Source organism: Eschrichtius robustus, chromosome 6 (genome assembly GCF_028021215.1).
Source record: "Eschrichtius robustus isolate mEscRob2 chromosome 6, mEscRob2.pri, whole genome shotgun sequence".
NCBI classification, from domain to species: Eukaryota; Metazoa; Chordata; class Mammalia; order Artiodactyla; family Eschrichtiidae; genus Eschrichtius; species Eschrichtius robustus.
In genome coordinates, this window is record NC_090829.1 from 46,056,089 (window position 1) to 46,071,829 (window position 15,741).

Consider the following 15,741-nt stretch of genomic DNA (forward strand, 5'->3'; position numbering starts at 1 on the left):
TCAAACTTAGATGCAGCAGAAAATAAAGGCCATCTCAATTTTATTCTAATCTATTACAGACTATTAATTCATTCAATTTTTAAAAAGGAGAATTTTAAAAGTTATTCTTCAGAACACAAGTTATTCTACAGCTAAACTGTAGATTTTCAAAAATAATTTATGTACCTGTTTGAGCTCTCACCTGTTTTTCCACGTTCTTTTATTTTGGTTTGTTTCTGTGTGAAAAAAGTTTTATTCTTTACATTTCTAAATGTTGGTCTCAATAGTTTCAATTATCTGAAAGCCTCAGAGTTGACACTTCTTGACAATTTAGAAAGATTTCCAACAAAACAAGTTTGAAAAATTAATCAAAATCTAGAAAACCCTTTCACTAGATAGTTTAGTATCATTTTAGGACAGTTAGATTGGTTTACTACATTGTTTTTAAAAGGCTTAAATATTTCTATATATTTATTGATCATGGACATCAGAGAGAGAGTGTAAAAACCTCTTAATGTGTAAAATATGTTTGTATATTTACAGAAGCAATAGTATACTAATTGATATATTAGATTGGTAAAATATTACAGATTGTTTGGATATAATTATTAATTTTATGTGTATACAACCAACTCCAAATATACTTATTCTCCATATATTTCTTTTTTTAAAGATATATTTTATTATTATTTTTAAAATTTATTTATTTATTTTTGGTTGTGTTGGGTCTTCATTGCTGCACGCGGGCTTTCTCTAGTTGCAGTGAACAGGGGCTCCTTTTCTTTGCAGTGCGTGGGCTTCTCATTGTGGTGGCTTATCTTTTTTGTGGAGCCCGGGCTCTAGGCACAGGCTTCAGTAATTGTAGCACGTGGGCTCAGTAGTTGTGGCACACTGCACATCCATGGCATGTGGGATCTTCCTGGACCAGGGATCGAACCCACGTTCTTTGCATTGGCAGGCGGATTCTTAACCACTGTGCCACCAGGGAAGTCCTTATTTCCATATATTTCTTAATTCAAAAAGATTATTATCTTTACTATGACTTTGTGATCTAAAACATTTATATTTCGATCTCCTTAAAAGCATGTAATTTTAATCTTCAAGATTGAATTTTTAACTATTTTAGGATCATAATCACAGTAATCTCAGGTGTTTCACCATAGCGTAATTAAGTTCCAAAGGCTTTCCTTAGAGTCCATGAATTAGTTGAAAACATAACTTTCATTGGGATTAATCTAACTGGCTTTCTATTTGAAGCAACTGTTGAGATTAAATTAAACCTCACATCACTTACCATTTGCAAAGTTCTTCTTTGGGAAGGAAATAGAGCCAATCTATGAACAGTTGTTGCTATACTTTTTGAGTAATACACAAGAAAACTTGAGATTAAAAAAGAGTGAAAATAATTTAGAATAGTCATTTAATCTAAATGAAAAGAGAGTAAGTTCACTTTCTACAGCTATATTAATTAAATCAAGATCTAGTAGCATATTTATCTTTGCTTTTAAAATTTATTATTATTATTGAAGTATAATTGATTTTTAATATTACATTAGTTTCAGGTGTACAGCATAGTAATTCACATTTATTTTTTTAATTTTCTTTTTAAAATTTTAAATTAGCTGCCACTGCTTCTCCTACAGATTTCTTTTTTTTTTTTTTTTTTCTTAATGTCTGAAACAGAAATCCTACAGATTTCTGATTTGATTTTCATATGGTTTGTGATATAACTGTGACCCCACATATGGTGGATGATAAATGTCAACAAATATTTTGTGCAATTCATAACAACTTTTACTAGTAGATTTTTTTACACCTATCTTGGATTTTAAATATCTTGGTTCTTTGCTGCTACAAGTTTACTGCAAAATGAAAGTTCCAGCAATTAGTGAAATAATTAGTTGTAAATATTTAGGATAAAATATATGACAATAACCACAATAGCAAGGGTGTGAAGGCTACTATAAACTCTGACAGGACCCCTCAGCCTTTATTTCCTACATATATTTCATGTACACTTAACGTCTACCTTCCCACATTTCATACGACCCCCACTAAGTGGAGGTTTAACAATTTTGTGAAACTTACAGGCCATGGGACAGTCCAGGGACAACTGGCTGCAGCACCAAATGGTGCAAGGGCAATAGCGTCAAATACTTGCTCTACCACCACTTGAAACTAAAAGGAGGTACCGTCTGTGTTGTTTATGACTGAGAACACTTTGTTTTATCATACATACACTATCATGTGTAGTCCCCTTGTCTCTGGAAAGGATCAGGAAAAGATAGAAGTGTTAACGACTAGTCTTTTTTTTCCACCAGATTATTACATGTTAAAGGGAATATTCTATTTACTTAATTCATTCTCACACACTATGAGATGATGCCATAGCCAAAGCTGGAAGCCAAAAGGTCGAGGTTTACAACACCCAAATTATTTTAAGGCAATTATTAATGATAAGACTTCTTAAAAATGAAAAAGATCTTGAAAACTTGGGACAAGTGCTAAATTGAATGGGACACAGGAACAACAAGATAAACTAGTGCTGTCTTAAGCTAACCAATAGGTAAAGTCACCCTGGAGATAGGTGACTGGTCCATTAACTGATTTGGAAGGAAGAGATAATTTGAGTTTCGATGAGTTCAACTTGAGCATGATCAGTTTTGGTAACTGTGGTACATCTGGGTGGCAAAGCCCAGAAGATATCTGTAAATATTACTTTGGAGTACAGGAGAGTGGTAAAAGACAGAAATACAAATTTGGAAGTTTTCAGCATGTGGGTAGTAGCTGAAACCCTGAGAGATGAAAGATTATATAAGACACTTTCAACACTAATATTTGTAGAACATTTCATTGGCAGTTTCTGGAAATAAGACCAATGGCCTTTGTCTAGACATTAACAACAAAGGAGTGAATGTAATGTCATTACATTACTCTAAATGACTTGTGTGTTAGTTTCCTGTAGCTGCTATAACACTTTACCACAAACTTGGTGGTTTAAAACAACAGAAACTTATTTTCTCACAGTTCTGGATGCCAGAAGTCCATGATAAGTATCACTGGGCCTAAATCAGGGCAGTTCCTCTGGGGCTCTTCTGGGGGCTGCTGATATTCTTTGGCACATGGCCACATCACTCCAGTCTCTGCTTCTGTCATCACATTGTTTACTTTTCTTCTTCCTCTGTGGTAAAATCTCCCTCTGCTTCCTACTTATAAGGATATATGTGATTGTATTTAAAGCCTACTGTGATAATCCAAGAAAATCTCCCTATCTCAAGATCTTTAATTTAATTATATTTATAAAGTCCTTTGTTGATATATAAGGTAACATTCACAGATTCCAAAGATTAGGTTATGGACATCTTTTTTTTTTTTTTTTTTTCTCCCATTGGGAGGTGGGGAGCTGCTATTAGCAGTCTACAATAACTTGTATCTATCTAATCAACATCACTGTATAGATTTTTCATCATCTCTAACATCACCCCTGATTTTGGAAGACTTTGTAGGAAAAAAAAAACTAATATGAAATATCTCATTTTTTTTATTGATTACAAGTTGAAAAGACATTCTAGATATATTGTATTAAATAAAATGTGTTTAAAATAATTTTACTTAATTTTTTTTCAATATGGCTATTAGGAAATTTAAAATTGCATGTGGAGTTAACATTACATTTCTATTAGCACTGGTCTAGAATGTGTGTGAGTTTAAATCTCTTAATTTTATAGATAAGTTGCTATATTCTTACAAATAATTACAATTTCTGAAAACTGCACACCAAGTTAATTAAATTGCTCAATTTTATTTTATAGGTGTACTTTATTGCAGTTCATATTTATTCAAACTGTTTACTGCTGCTTTTCTCTATTTCACAGCAACAAACCAACAGGACTTTGTGTGAAAATCACTGACCACCATATGCTCCTCCAGCCTCCTTTAACTCCTAATTCTAGGAGCCTGAGAACTAAAGCAAACCACAAAGAGCCACAGTCACCACTCCCAGCCCTGACTGAAGCATCTCACAAAAGCAGTCTCACACGGTGAGTGCCAGACGGATGAGCAATCTCCTAGAACTGAAAGGAAATAAGGTAATTTTGAGGAAGTTGACATTTTCTTTTAAAAGAGGTCACATTCTAAAGGGTGAAGTGTGATGAGGAAGTAAGGGGAAAATGTTTATGATGCGGAGGGATCCAAGGGAAACTTGTAGGTGGAAGAGTGTTCCCGGAAAGGAGGTTTGAGATTTGAAGAGACCTGTGTGTAGGTCTGGGGAACAGTTGGAAAGGAGTGGTCAGAGGAGAAAATCCAGGAGGTTCTGATGAGTAAAGGCCTGAGAGGGAGAAGAAGGAAGGATACTACTATTTATCAAGACCATATTGTGTGCAGGGTAACTTCATATATGTTATTCTAAATTTATTTATAATATTCATTTTTGAATGCAAAAAATTTGAGGTACAGAAAGATGAAATGATTTTCCCAAGGTCATATGGCTATTAAATATCAAGGGCAAATTTAGGATCCATCAATTAGTGGGTGGAGATTCTTTTAGAGTATTAAAGCCTGATTAAATGGTGAATAGGCGAGGGTGGAAAACATGGCAAGTGACTTGAGAAAATTCGAGTAATTTCAATGATAGGAGTCTGTGTTTGATTGGAGTTGGGGAGAGAGGAAGCAGGCCATGGAAGTGTTTGTACTTGGAACTATTTGTGGCAGCTGTGAGAACATACCACATCCAGAGGACTCACAAGAAATGGGACATTGGTTGACCTTTTAACTAGTCAAAGTTTTGAACTTGACTGGTTTCCTGGCATCCCACTATATTTCTAGTAAGCATAGACCTCTACATTTTTAGATAAATGCCTGTAAGAAACACAAGCATAGTTAAACTTCAACTCACACATCTGAAAGAAACACAGTGAAAAGACCAGTTCAAGTTTTAGTTCACTGTAAAAATGGAGGTGTTAAAAGGACTATGGTAGCTCATAATTAGGTGACTTAAAGGTACCATGACATCACATCAGCCTCCAGAGTTCCCAATGACGTACTTCTCAACTTATGCTATTCTCTTTAGAAATCATTTCATTTTCATTTCACCCAGACCCTTCAAGGGCTCAACAACTTTTCTTCAGATATCAGCATTATCCTCGCTTCAGTGGGCTCTTATCCTTGGGCTGTGAGATAAATTATTTTATCGATGCCCTTCCCTGGCACACTGTTGGTCTCTAATCACTTAAGCATTCAATCTGTAAATAGATGACAGAGTAGCTGCTGGAGATGAGTGGAGAGAAGAAAATCCTAGACACTAACGGACTTGGCCCAGCATAAATTTACAAAATCCAAATATAGCTTTCATCCTTGCTGGTCTTTGGCAGCCTCCTTTCATTAACTGCTTGGGGTTGTCTGTATTCTGATTTCTCAATATCCTTCTTTACTTGTAGCTGTTAATCTTGCCTCTCATTTGGCCAAAATCAAGCACTTGACCCAGGCTCCCTCATTTCACCTCATTTCAATAGATCAGTGTCTTTACGTACAGATCATTTCATCCTTCCCCAAAGTCTGAGGAAAAGAAAACATTTTAAAGCAAATATCTTTAACTAAGCTCTAGTTCAGATCCCTTTTTGTTTTCTTAAAAACGTAATTGTCAGTATTTACTTTTCTTCTTGTATCTTTCTCTCCTATTTACTCTTTTTTATGTGCTGATCATATAAGGTTAACATTTTTTCTTAAGTTTTGGCAAATCAACAGGAGAAATAACATATCATTATTCTTTAAATTGACCTTGAATTATGTGATTGAAAATTTAAATATTTAGCAGTCATTTCATTTCCTACCCAATGAATTGTCTTTTGAATATTTATGTCCCTATATCTATTGTTAATTTAGTATAAATTTTGCAATGGTATTTAAACTTGTTTATGAATTAATATTAAGCATTTACCAGCTTTATGACAAATATGTTTCTGTTTGTTGCATCTTACTAATGTCTAAGAAATGGTAAAAATTGCAAAGGTTTAATTTTGTGCATCACATTAGTCACCCTTTCCCTTTGTGATATCTTCAGATGTTTCTATACTTAGAATGTCGTTAGCTTTCTATATTTCAGATTAATATATACTTAAAAATTTTTATATTTCTATGTTTATTTTATTACTTTAAAGGTTTGAATTCATGTAGAATTATTTTACTCTTTCTTATAATACCAATTTATCATAGGTCATGAAAAGAGCAAATCATCTTTAACTTGACCAGCTTAATTCATACTCCATGTCATTAATTTAGAAGGTACAATTTTCCAAAATTAAATCGTATTTGACAAACTTACTGATTCATTCTGTTAGACAATAAACATAGTAAAGATAAGAATCATGTCATATTTATGTGCAGGCAGTATAATCCTTAATATATTAATTTAATACTATGTATGTTACATGATGGGCTTTCAATAAATGTTTGCTGAATTGGATTACAAAATTGGGTTATCACATTAAGTATTTTTCATGGTAATTATTTTTATTAATGCTTTGCAGGGTCTTCTTGAAACTATGCTTTTAACCAAGTCAACTTATATATCATTCCTTCTATATTCTTTCTTATTTCTATCCACCTTCGGACAATGTTGGCATAGTCCCCTCTCTGTTTCTCATTCTAGAACCTAGCCGCCTGATTTCAAAGGGCATGCGTTTGCCCAGTGAGGCTGCTTCTGTCTGACAATTTGGACAACCATCCATCTTCAGTCTCTAGGACTCCCTATCTGCATGAGCTTTTTTATGGGATGGACTTTATCCATTAATAAATATGGCAGCCATCACTTTCCCCCAAATCCCTACACTTTAGACTTTCTGATACTATCTGCAGTAAGAACACAAAGATATAGCTGCTTAGTTAGTTGTTTATTGACCATATATTTTATTTTATGAAAATCATTTTCAATAGTGCTAGCTCTAGCAAAGACCAGAAGGATTCAGAGATTCCTAATTGGAAATTATTAAGCAGATTGTGTTTGCTAAGCAATGGAACTCCGTGGTTTATACATTGTATAAAAAAATAAAGGAAATAAAAGAATGGCAATAGAACAAAAACAGGCACATTTTCCTGGTATTTTTCTTTTCTTTTTTTTTTTTTTTTTAAACATCTTTATTGAAGTATAATTGCCTTACAATGTTGTGTTAGCTTCTGCTTTATAACAAAGTGAATCAGTTATACACATACAATATGTTCCCATATCTCTTCCCTCTTGCATCTCCCTCCCTCCCACCCTCCCCATCCCACCCCTCTAGGTGGTCACAAAGCACCGAGCTGATCTCCCCGTGCTATGCGGCTGCTTCCCACTAGCTATCTATTTTACATTTGGTAGTGTATATATGTCCATGACACTCTCTTACCCTGTCACATCTCACCCCACCCCCTCCCCATATCCTCAAGTCCATTCTCTAGTAGGTCTGTGTCTTTATTCCCGTCTTGCCACTAGGTTCTTCATGGCTTTTTTTTTTTTTTTTCCTTAGATTCCGTATATATGTGTTAGCATACTGTATTTGTTTTTCTCTTTCTGACTTACTTCACTCTGTATGACAGACTCTAACTCCATCCACCTCATTACAAATACCTCCACTTCATTTCTTTTTATGGCTGAGTAATATTCCATTGTATATATGTGCCACATCTTCTTTATCCATTCATCTGTCGATGGACATTTAGGTTGCTTCCATGTCCTGGCTATTGTAAATAGAGCTGCAATGAACATTTTGGTACATGACTCTTTTTGAACTATGGTTTTCTCAGGGTATATGCCCAGTAGTGGGATTGCTGGGTCGTATGGTAGTTCTATTTGTAGCTTTTTAAGGAACCTCCATACTGTTCTCCATAGTGGCTGTATCAATTTACATTCCCACCAACAGTGCAAGAGTGTTCCCTTTCCTCCACACCCTCTCCAGCATTTATTGTTTCTAGATTTTTTGATGATGGCCATTCTGACCGGTGTGAGATGATATCTCATTGTAGTTTGGATTTGCATTTCTCTAATGATTAATGATGTTGAGCATTCTTTCATGTGTCTGTAGGCCATCTGTATATCTTCTTTGGAGAAATGTCTATTTAGGTCTTCTGCCCATTTTTGGATTGGGTTGTTGGTTTTTTTGTTATTGAGCTGCATGAGCTGCTTGTAAATCTTGGAGATTAATCCTTTGTCAGTTGCTTCATTTGCAAATATTTTCTCCCATTCTGAGGGTTGTCTTTTGGTCTTGTTTATGGTTTCCTTTGCTGTGCAAAAGCTTTTAAGTTTCATTAGGTCCCATTTGTTTCTTTGTGTTCTTATTTCCATTTCTCTGGGAGCTGGGTCAAAAAGAATCTTGCTGTGATGTATGTCATAGAGTGTTCTGCCTATGTTTTCCTCTAAGAGTTTGATAGTGTCTGGCCTTACATTTAGGTCTTTAATCCATTTTGAGTTTATTTTTGTGCATGGTGTCAAGGAGTGTTCTAATTTCATACTTTTACATGTATCTGTCCAATTTTCCCAGCACCACTTATTGAAGAGGCTGTCTTTTCTCCACTGTATATTCTTGCCTCCTTTATCAAAGATAAGGTGACCATATGTGTGTGGGTTTATCTCTGGGCTTTCTATCCTGTTCCATTGATCTATATTTCTGTTTTTGTGCCAGTACCAAACTGTCTTGATTACTGTAGCTTTGTAATATAGTCTGAAGTCAGGGAGCCTGATTCCCCCAGCTCCATTTTTCGTTCTCAAGATTGCTTTGGCTATTCGGGATCTTTTGTGTTTCCATACAAATTGTGAAATTTTTTGTTCTAGTTCTGTGAAAAATGCCAGTGGTAGTTTGATAGGGATTGCATTGAATCTGTAGATTGCTTTGGGTAGTAGAGTCATTTTCACAATATTGATTCTTCCAATCCAGGAACATGGTATATCTCTCCATCTATTTGTATCATCTTTAATTTCTTTCATCAGTGTCTTATAATTTTCTGCATACAGGTCTTTTGTCTCCTTAGGTAGGTTTATTCCTAGATATTTTATTCTTTTTGTTGCAATGGTAAACGGGAGAGTTTTCTTAATTTCACTTTCAGATTTTTCGTCATTAGTGTATAGGAATGCAAGAGATTTCTGTGCATTAATTTTGTATCCTGCTACTTTACCAAATTCACTGATTAGCTCTAGGAGTTTTCTGGTAGCATCTTTAGGATTCTCTATGTATAGTATCATGCCATCTGCAAATAGTGACAGCTTTACTTCTTCTTTTCCGATTTGGATTCCTTTTATTTCTTTGTCTTCTCTGATTGCTGTGGCTAACACTTCCAAAACTATGTTGAATAATAGTGGTGAGAGTGGGCAACCTTGTCTTGTTCCTGATCTTAGTGGAAATGGTTTCAGTTTTTCACCATTGAGGACAATGTTGGCTGTGGGTTTGTCATATATGGCCTTGATTATGTTGAGGAAAGTTCCCTCTATGCCTACTTTCTGCAGGGCTTTTATCATAAATGGGTGTTGAATTTTGTCGAAAGCTTTCTCTGCATCTATTGAGAGGATCATATAGTTTTTCTCCTTCAATTTGTTAATATGGTGTATCACATTGATTGATTGCGTATATTGAAGAATCCTTGCATTCCTGGGATAAATCCCACTTGATCATGGTGTATGATCCTTTTAATGTGCTGTTGGATTCTGTTTGCTAGTATTTTGTTGAGGATTTTTGCATCTATGCTCATCAGTGATATTGGCCTGTAGTTTTCTTTCTTTGTGACATCTTTGTCTGGTTTTGGTATCAGGGTGATGTTGGCCCTGTAGAATGAGTTTGGGAGTGTTCCTCCCTCTGCAATATTTTGGAAGAGTTTGAGAAGGATAGGTGTTAGCTCGTCTCTAAATGTTTGATAGAATTCACCTGTGAAGCCATCTGGTCCTGGGCTTTTGTTTGTTGGAAGGTTTTTAATCACAGTTTCAATTTCAGTGCTTGTGATTGGTCTGTTCATATTTTCTATTTCTTCCTGGTTCAGTCTTGGCAGTTTGTGCATTTCTAAGAATCTGTCCATTTCTTCCAGGTTGTCCATTTTATTGGCTTAGAGTTGCTTGTAGTAATCTCTCATGATCTTTTGTATTTCTGCAGTGTCAGTGGTTACTTCTCCTTTTTCATTTCTAATTCTATTGATTTGAGTCTTCTCCCTTTTTCTCTTGGTGAGTCTGGCTCATGGTTTATCAATTTTGTTTATCTTCTCAAAGAACCAGCTTTTAGTTTCATTGATTTTTGCTATTGTTTCCTTCATTTCTTTTTCATTTATTTCTGACCTGATCTTTATAATTTCTTTCCTTCTGCTGGCATTGGGGTTTTTTTGTTCTTCTTTCTCTAATTGCTTTAGGTGCTAGGTTAGGTTGTTTATTCGAGATGTTTCCTGTTTCTTGAGGTAGGCTTGTATTGCTATAAACTTCCCTCTTAGCACTGCTTTTGCTGCGTCCCATAGGTTTTGGGTCGTCGTGTCTCCATTGTCATTTGTTTCTAGGTATTTTTTGATTTCCCCTTTGATTTCTTCAGTGATCACTTCGTTATTAAGCAGTGTATTCTGTAGCCTCCATGTGTTTGTATTTTTTACAGATCTTTTCCTGTAATTGATATCTAGTCTCATAGCGTTGTGGTCGGAAAAGATACTTGATACGATTTCAATTTTCTTACATTTACCAAGGCTTGATTTGTGACCCAAGATATGATCTATCCTGGAGAATGTTCCATGAGCACTTGAGAAAAATGTGTATTCTGTTGTTTTTGGGTGGAATGTCCTATAAATATCAATTAAGTCCATCTTGTTTAATGTATCATTTAAAGCTTGTGTTTCCTTATTTATTTTCATTTTGGATGATCTGTCCATTGGTGAAAGTGGGGTGTTAAAGTCCCCTACTATGATTGTGTTGCTGTTGATTTCCCCTTTTATGGCTGTTAGTATTTGCCTTCTGTATTGAGGTGCTCCTATGTTGGGTGCATAAATATTTACAATTGTTACAGCTTCCTCTTGGATCGATCCCTTGATCATTATATAGTGTCCTTCTTTGTCTCTTGTAATAGTCTTTATTTTAAAGTTTATTTTGTCTGATATGAGAATTGCTACTCCGGCTTTCTTTTGATTTCCATTTGCATGGAATATCTTTTTCCATCCCCTCACTTTCAGTCTATATGTGTCTCTAGGTCTGAAGTGGGTCTCTTGTAGACAGCATATATATGGGTCTTGTTTTTGTATCCATTCAGCCAGCCTGTGTCTTTTGGTGGGAGCATTTAATCCATTTACATTCAAGGTAATTATCGATATGTATGTTCCTATTCCCATTTTCTTAAATGTTTTGGGTTTGTTATTGTAGGTGTTTTCCTTCTCTTGTGTTTCTTGCCTAGAGAAGTTCCCTTAGCATTTGTTGTAAAGCTGGTTTGGTGGTGCTGAACTCTCTCAGCTTTTGCTTGTCTGTAAAGGTTTTAATTTCTCCATCACATCTGAATGAGATCCTTGCTGGGTAGAGTAATCTTGGTTGTAGGTTTTTCTCCTTCATCACTTTAAGTATATCCTGCCACTCCCTTCTGGCTTGCAGAGTTTCTGCTGAAAGATCAGCTGTTAGGCTTATGGGGATTCCCTTGTGTGTTATTTGCTGTTTTTCCCTTGCTGCCTTTAATATGTTTTCCTTATATTTAATTTTTGACAGTTTGATTAATATGTGTCTTGGCGTGTTTCTCCTTGGGTTTATCCTGTATGGGACTCTCTGTGCTTCCAGGACTTGATTAACTATTTCCTTTCCCATATTAGGGAAGTTTTCAACTATAATCTCTTCAAATATTTTCTCAGTCCCTTTCTTTTTCTCTTCTTCTTCTGGGACCCCTATAATTCGAATGTTGGTGCGTTTAATGTTGTCCCAGAGGTCTCTGAGACTGTCCTCAGTTCTTTTCATTCTTTTTTTCTTTATCCTGCTCTGCGTTAGTTATTTCCACCATTTTATCTTCCAGGTCACTTATCCTTTCTTCTGCCTCAGTTATTCTGCTATTGATCCCATCTAGAGTATTTTTAATTTCATTTATTGTGTTTTTCATCATTGCTTGGTTCCTCTTTAGTTCTTCTACGTCCTTGTTAAATGTTTCTTGCATTTTGTCTATTCTATTGCCAAGATTTTGGATCATCCTTACTATCATTATTCTGAATTCTTTTTCAGGTAGACTACCTATTTCCTCTTCATTTGTTAAGTCTAGTGTGCTTTGACCCTGCTCCTTCATCTGCTGTGTGTTTTTCTGTCGTCTCATTTTGCTTATCTTACTGTGTTTGGGGTCTCCTTTTCACAGGCTGCAGGTTCGTAGTTCCCGTTGTTTTTGGTATCTGTCCCCAGTGGCTAAGGTTGGTTCAGTGGGTTGTGTAGGCTTCCTGGTGGAGGGAACTAGTGCCTGAGTTCTGGTGGATGAGGCTGGATCTTGTCTTTCTGGTGGGCACGTCCACGTCTGGTGGTGTATTTTGGGGTGTCTGTGGCCTTATTATGATTTTAGGCAGCCTCTCTGCTAATGGATGGGGCTGTGTTCCTGTCTTGCTAGTTGTTTGGCATAGGGTGTCCAGCACTGTAGCTTGCTGGTCGTTGAGTGAAGCTGGGTCTTGATGTTGAGATGGCGAACTCTGAGAGATTTTCGCCGTTTGGTATTACGTGGAGCTGGGAGGTCTCTTGTGGACCAGTGTCCTGAAGTTGGCTCTCCCACCTCAGAGGCACGGCCCTGATGCCTGGCTGGAGCACCAAGAGCCTTTCGTCCACACGGCTCAGAGTAAAAGGGAGAACAAATAGAAAGAAAGAAAGAAAGAGGCTATAATATAGTGAAGTAAAATAAAGCTATTATAAAGCAGAGCTATACAGACAACATCTCACCCAGAAGCATATACATATACACTCACAAAAAAAAGGAAAAGGGGAAAAATTAATATATCCTGCTCCGAAAGTCCACCTCCTGAATTTGGGATGATTCGTTGTCTATTCAGGTATTCAACAGATGCAGGCACATCAAGTTGTTTGTGGAGTTTTAATCCGCTGCTTCTGAGGCTGCTGGGAGAGATTTCCCCTTCTCTTCCCTGTTCGCACAGCTCCTGGGGATCAGCTTTGGATTTGGACCCGCCTCTGCGTGTAGGTCACCTGAGGGCGTCTGTTCCCCGCCCAGACAGGACGGGGTTAAAGGAGGCGCTGCTTCGGGGGCGCTGGCTCACCCAGGCCGCGGGGAGGGAGGGGTACGGAAGAGGCGGGGCGAGCCTGCGGCGGCAGAGGCCGGCGTGACTTGGCACCAGCCTGAGGCGCGCAGTGCGTTCTCCCGGGGAACTTGTCCCCGGATCACGGGAGCCTAGCGGTGGCGGGCTGCACAGGCTCCCGGGAGGGGCGGTGTGGAGAGTGACCTGTGCTCACACACAGGCTTTTTGGAGGCGGCAGCAGCAGCCCCAGCGTCTCACGCCCGTCTCTGGGGCCCGCGCTGATGGCTGCGGCTCGCGCCAGTCTGTGGAGCTTGTTTAGGCTGCGCTCTGAATCCCCTCTCCCTGCGCGCCGTGAAACAAAGAGGCAAGAAAAAGTCTCTTGCCTCTTCGGCAGCTGCAGACTTTTCCCGGACTCCCTCCCGGCTAGCTGTGGTGCGCTAACCCCTTCAGGCTGTGTTCACGCCGCCAGCCCCAGTCCTCTCCCTGCGATCCGACCCAAGCTGAGCCTCAGCTCCCAGCCCCGCCCGCCCCGGCGGGGGAGCAGACAAGCCTCTCGGGCTGGTGAGCGCTGCTCGGCGCCGAGCCTCTGTGCGGGAGTCTCTCCGTTTTTCCCTCTGCGCCCCTGTTGCTGTGGGATCCGCGCTGTTAGCCGCAGCTCGCGCCCGTCTCTGGAGTTCGTTTAGGCGGCGCTCTGAATCCCCTCTCCTCGTGCACCAGGAAACAAAGAGGGAAGAAAAAGTCTCTTGCCTCTTCGGCAGCTGCAGACTTTTTCCCGGACTCCCTCCCGGCTAGCTGTGGTGCACTAACCCCTTCAGGCTGTGTTCACGCCGCCAACCCCAGTCCTCTCCCTGCGATCCGACCGAAGCCCAAGCCTCAGTTCCCAGCCCCGCCCGCCCCGGCGGGGGAGCAGACAAGCCTCTCGGGCTGGTGAGTGCTGGTCAGCACTGATCCTCCGTGCGGGAATCTCTCCGCTTTGCCTTCCGCACCCCTGTGGCTGCGCTCTCTTCCGTGGCTCCGAAGCTTCCCCCCTCTGCCACCCGCAGTCTCTGCCCGCGAAGGGGCTTCCTAGTGCGTGGAAATCTTTCCTCCTTCACATCTCCCTCCCACTGGTGCAGGTGCCGTCCCTATTCTTTTGTCTCTGTTATTTCTTTTTTCTTTTGCCCTACCCAAGTACGGGGGGAGTTTCTTGCCTGTTTAGAGGTCGGACGTTTTCTGTCAGCGCTCAGTGGGTGTTCTGTAGGAGCAGTTCCACGTGTAGATGTATTTCTACTGTATCTGTGGGAAGGAAGGTGATCTCCGCGTCTTACTCTTCCGCCATCTTCTCACTGGTATTTTTCTTAATATTGGAAAAGAGCTTCCTATGTAGTCAGATGATCAAACTTTCTTAGAGGATATAGACTGAGTTTATAATTTAAAACTTCTTAAAACAGATATAGAAGATAGAGAGGAGGGACAGTCAGAGATGAATGCAAGAAACTGAACAAGAAAATAATATAAAGATCTTGATAGAGTAAGATTAAGCACCTAGAGTTTTTTTAAAGAGATAGATTTGAAGGAGAAACAGGTGTACATGTTGTTTTAAGACTGGTGAGAAGAAAAATAACGAGTCAGAGACTAACACTGTGGTTAAGCCATAAAACAAGATTTACAGCAAGAACTGGGAGTGTGAGACTTCACGGTTTTGCCTGAGGCCACCTCTATTCATTTTCATCCATACATCAGGCAAATAAAAGTAATGTAGAAGTATTTCCTTCTTGTCTTGTCTTTCTTTCCTGTCTTGTATAACTCCATAGGTTCACATTTTTTATGAAATATATCATACTTTTTTTGTTCTTTTTTTTTAACGTTTTTATTGGTGTATAATTGCTTTACAATGGTGTGTTAGTTTCTGCGTTATAACAAAGTGAATCAGTTATACATATACATATGTTCCCGTATCTCTTCCCTCTTGCATCTCCCTCCCTATCCCACCCTTCTAGCTGGTCACAAAACACAGAACTGATCTCCCTGTGCTATACAACTGCTTCCCACTAGCTATCTATTTTACATTTGGTAGTGTATATATGTCCATATATACACTACCACTGTCTCACTTTGTCCCAGCTTACCCTTCCCCCGCCCCATGTCCTCAAGTCCATTCTCTAGTAGGTCTGCATCTTTATTCCCATCTTGCCCCTATGTTCTTCATGACCACTTTTTTTTTTTTATTCCATATATATGTGTTAGCATACAGTATTTGTTTTTCTCTTTCTGACTTACTTCACTCTGTATGACAGACTCTAGGTCCATCCACCTCACTACAAAAAACTCAATGTCGTTTCTTTTTATGGCTGAGTAATATTCCATTGTATATATGTGCCACATCTTCTTTATCCATTCATCTGTCAATGGACACTTAGGTTGCTTCCATGTCCTGGCTATTGTAAATAGAGCTGCAATGAACATTTTGGTACATGACTCTTTTTGAATTATGGCTTTCTCAGGGTATATGCCCAGTAGTGGGATTGCTGGGTCGTATGGTAGTTCTATTTGTAGTTTTTTAAGGAACCTCCATACTGTTCTCCATAGTGGCTGTATCAA

The 15,741-nt window shown here is 38.5% G+C and overlaps 1 long non-coding RNA gene across 2 annotated transcripts in view; it reads left to right on the top strand.

Annotated features, from left to right (window-relative positions):
* LOC137766811 (uncharacterized) overlaps positions 1–15,741 on the top strand; it is a 188,100-nt gene that overhangs the window by 45,639 nt on the left and 126,720 nt on the right. For both annotated transcript variants that reach the window (XR_011074372.1, XR_011074373.1), the window contains exon 2: positions 3,855–4,019. This is a non-coding gene — a long non-coding RNA (uncharacterized lncRNA). The remainder of the gene's footprint in view (positions 1–3,854; positions 4,020–15,741) is intronic.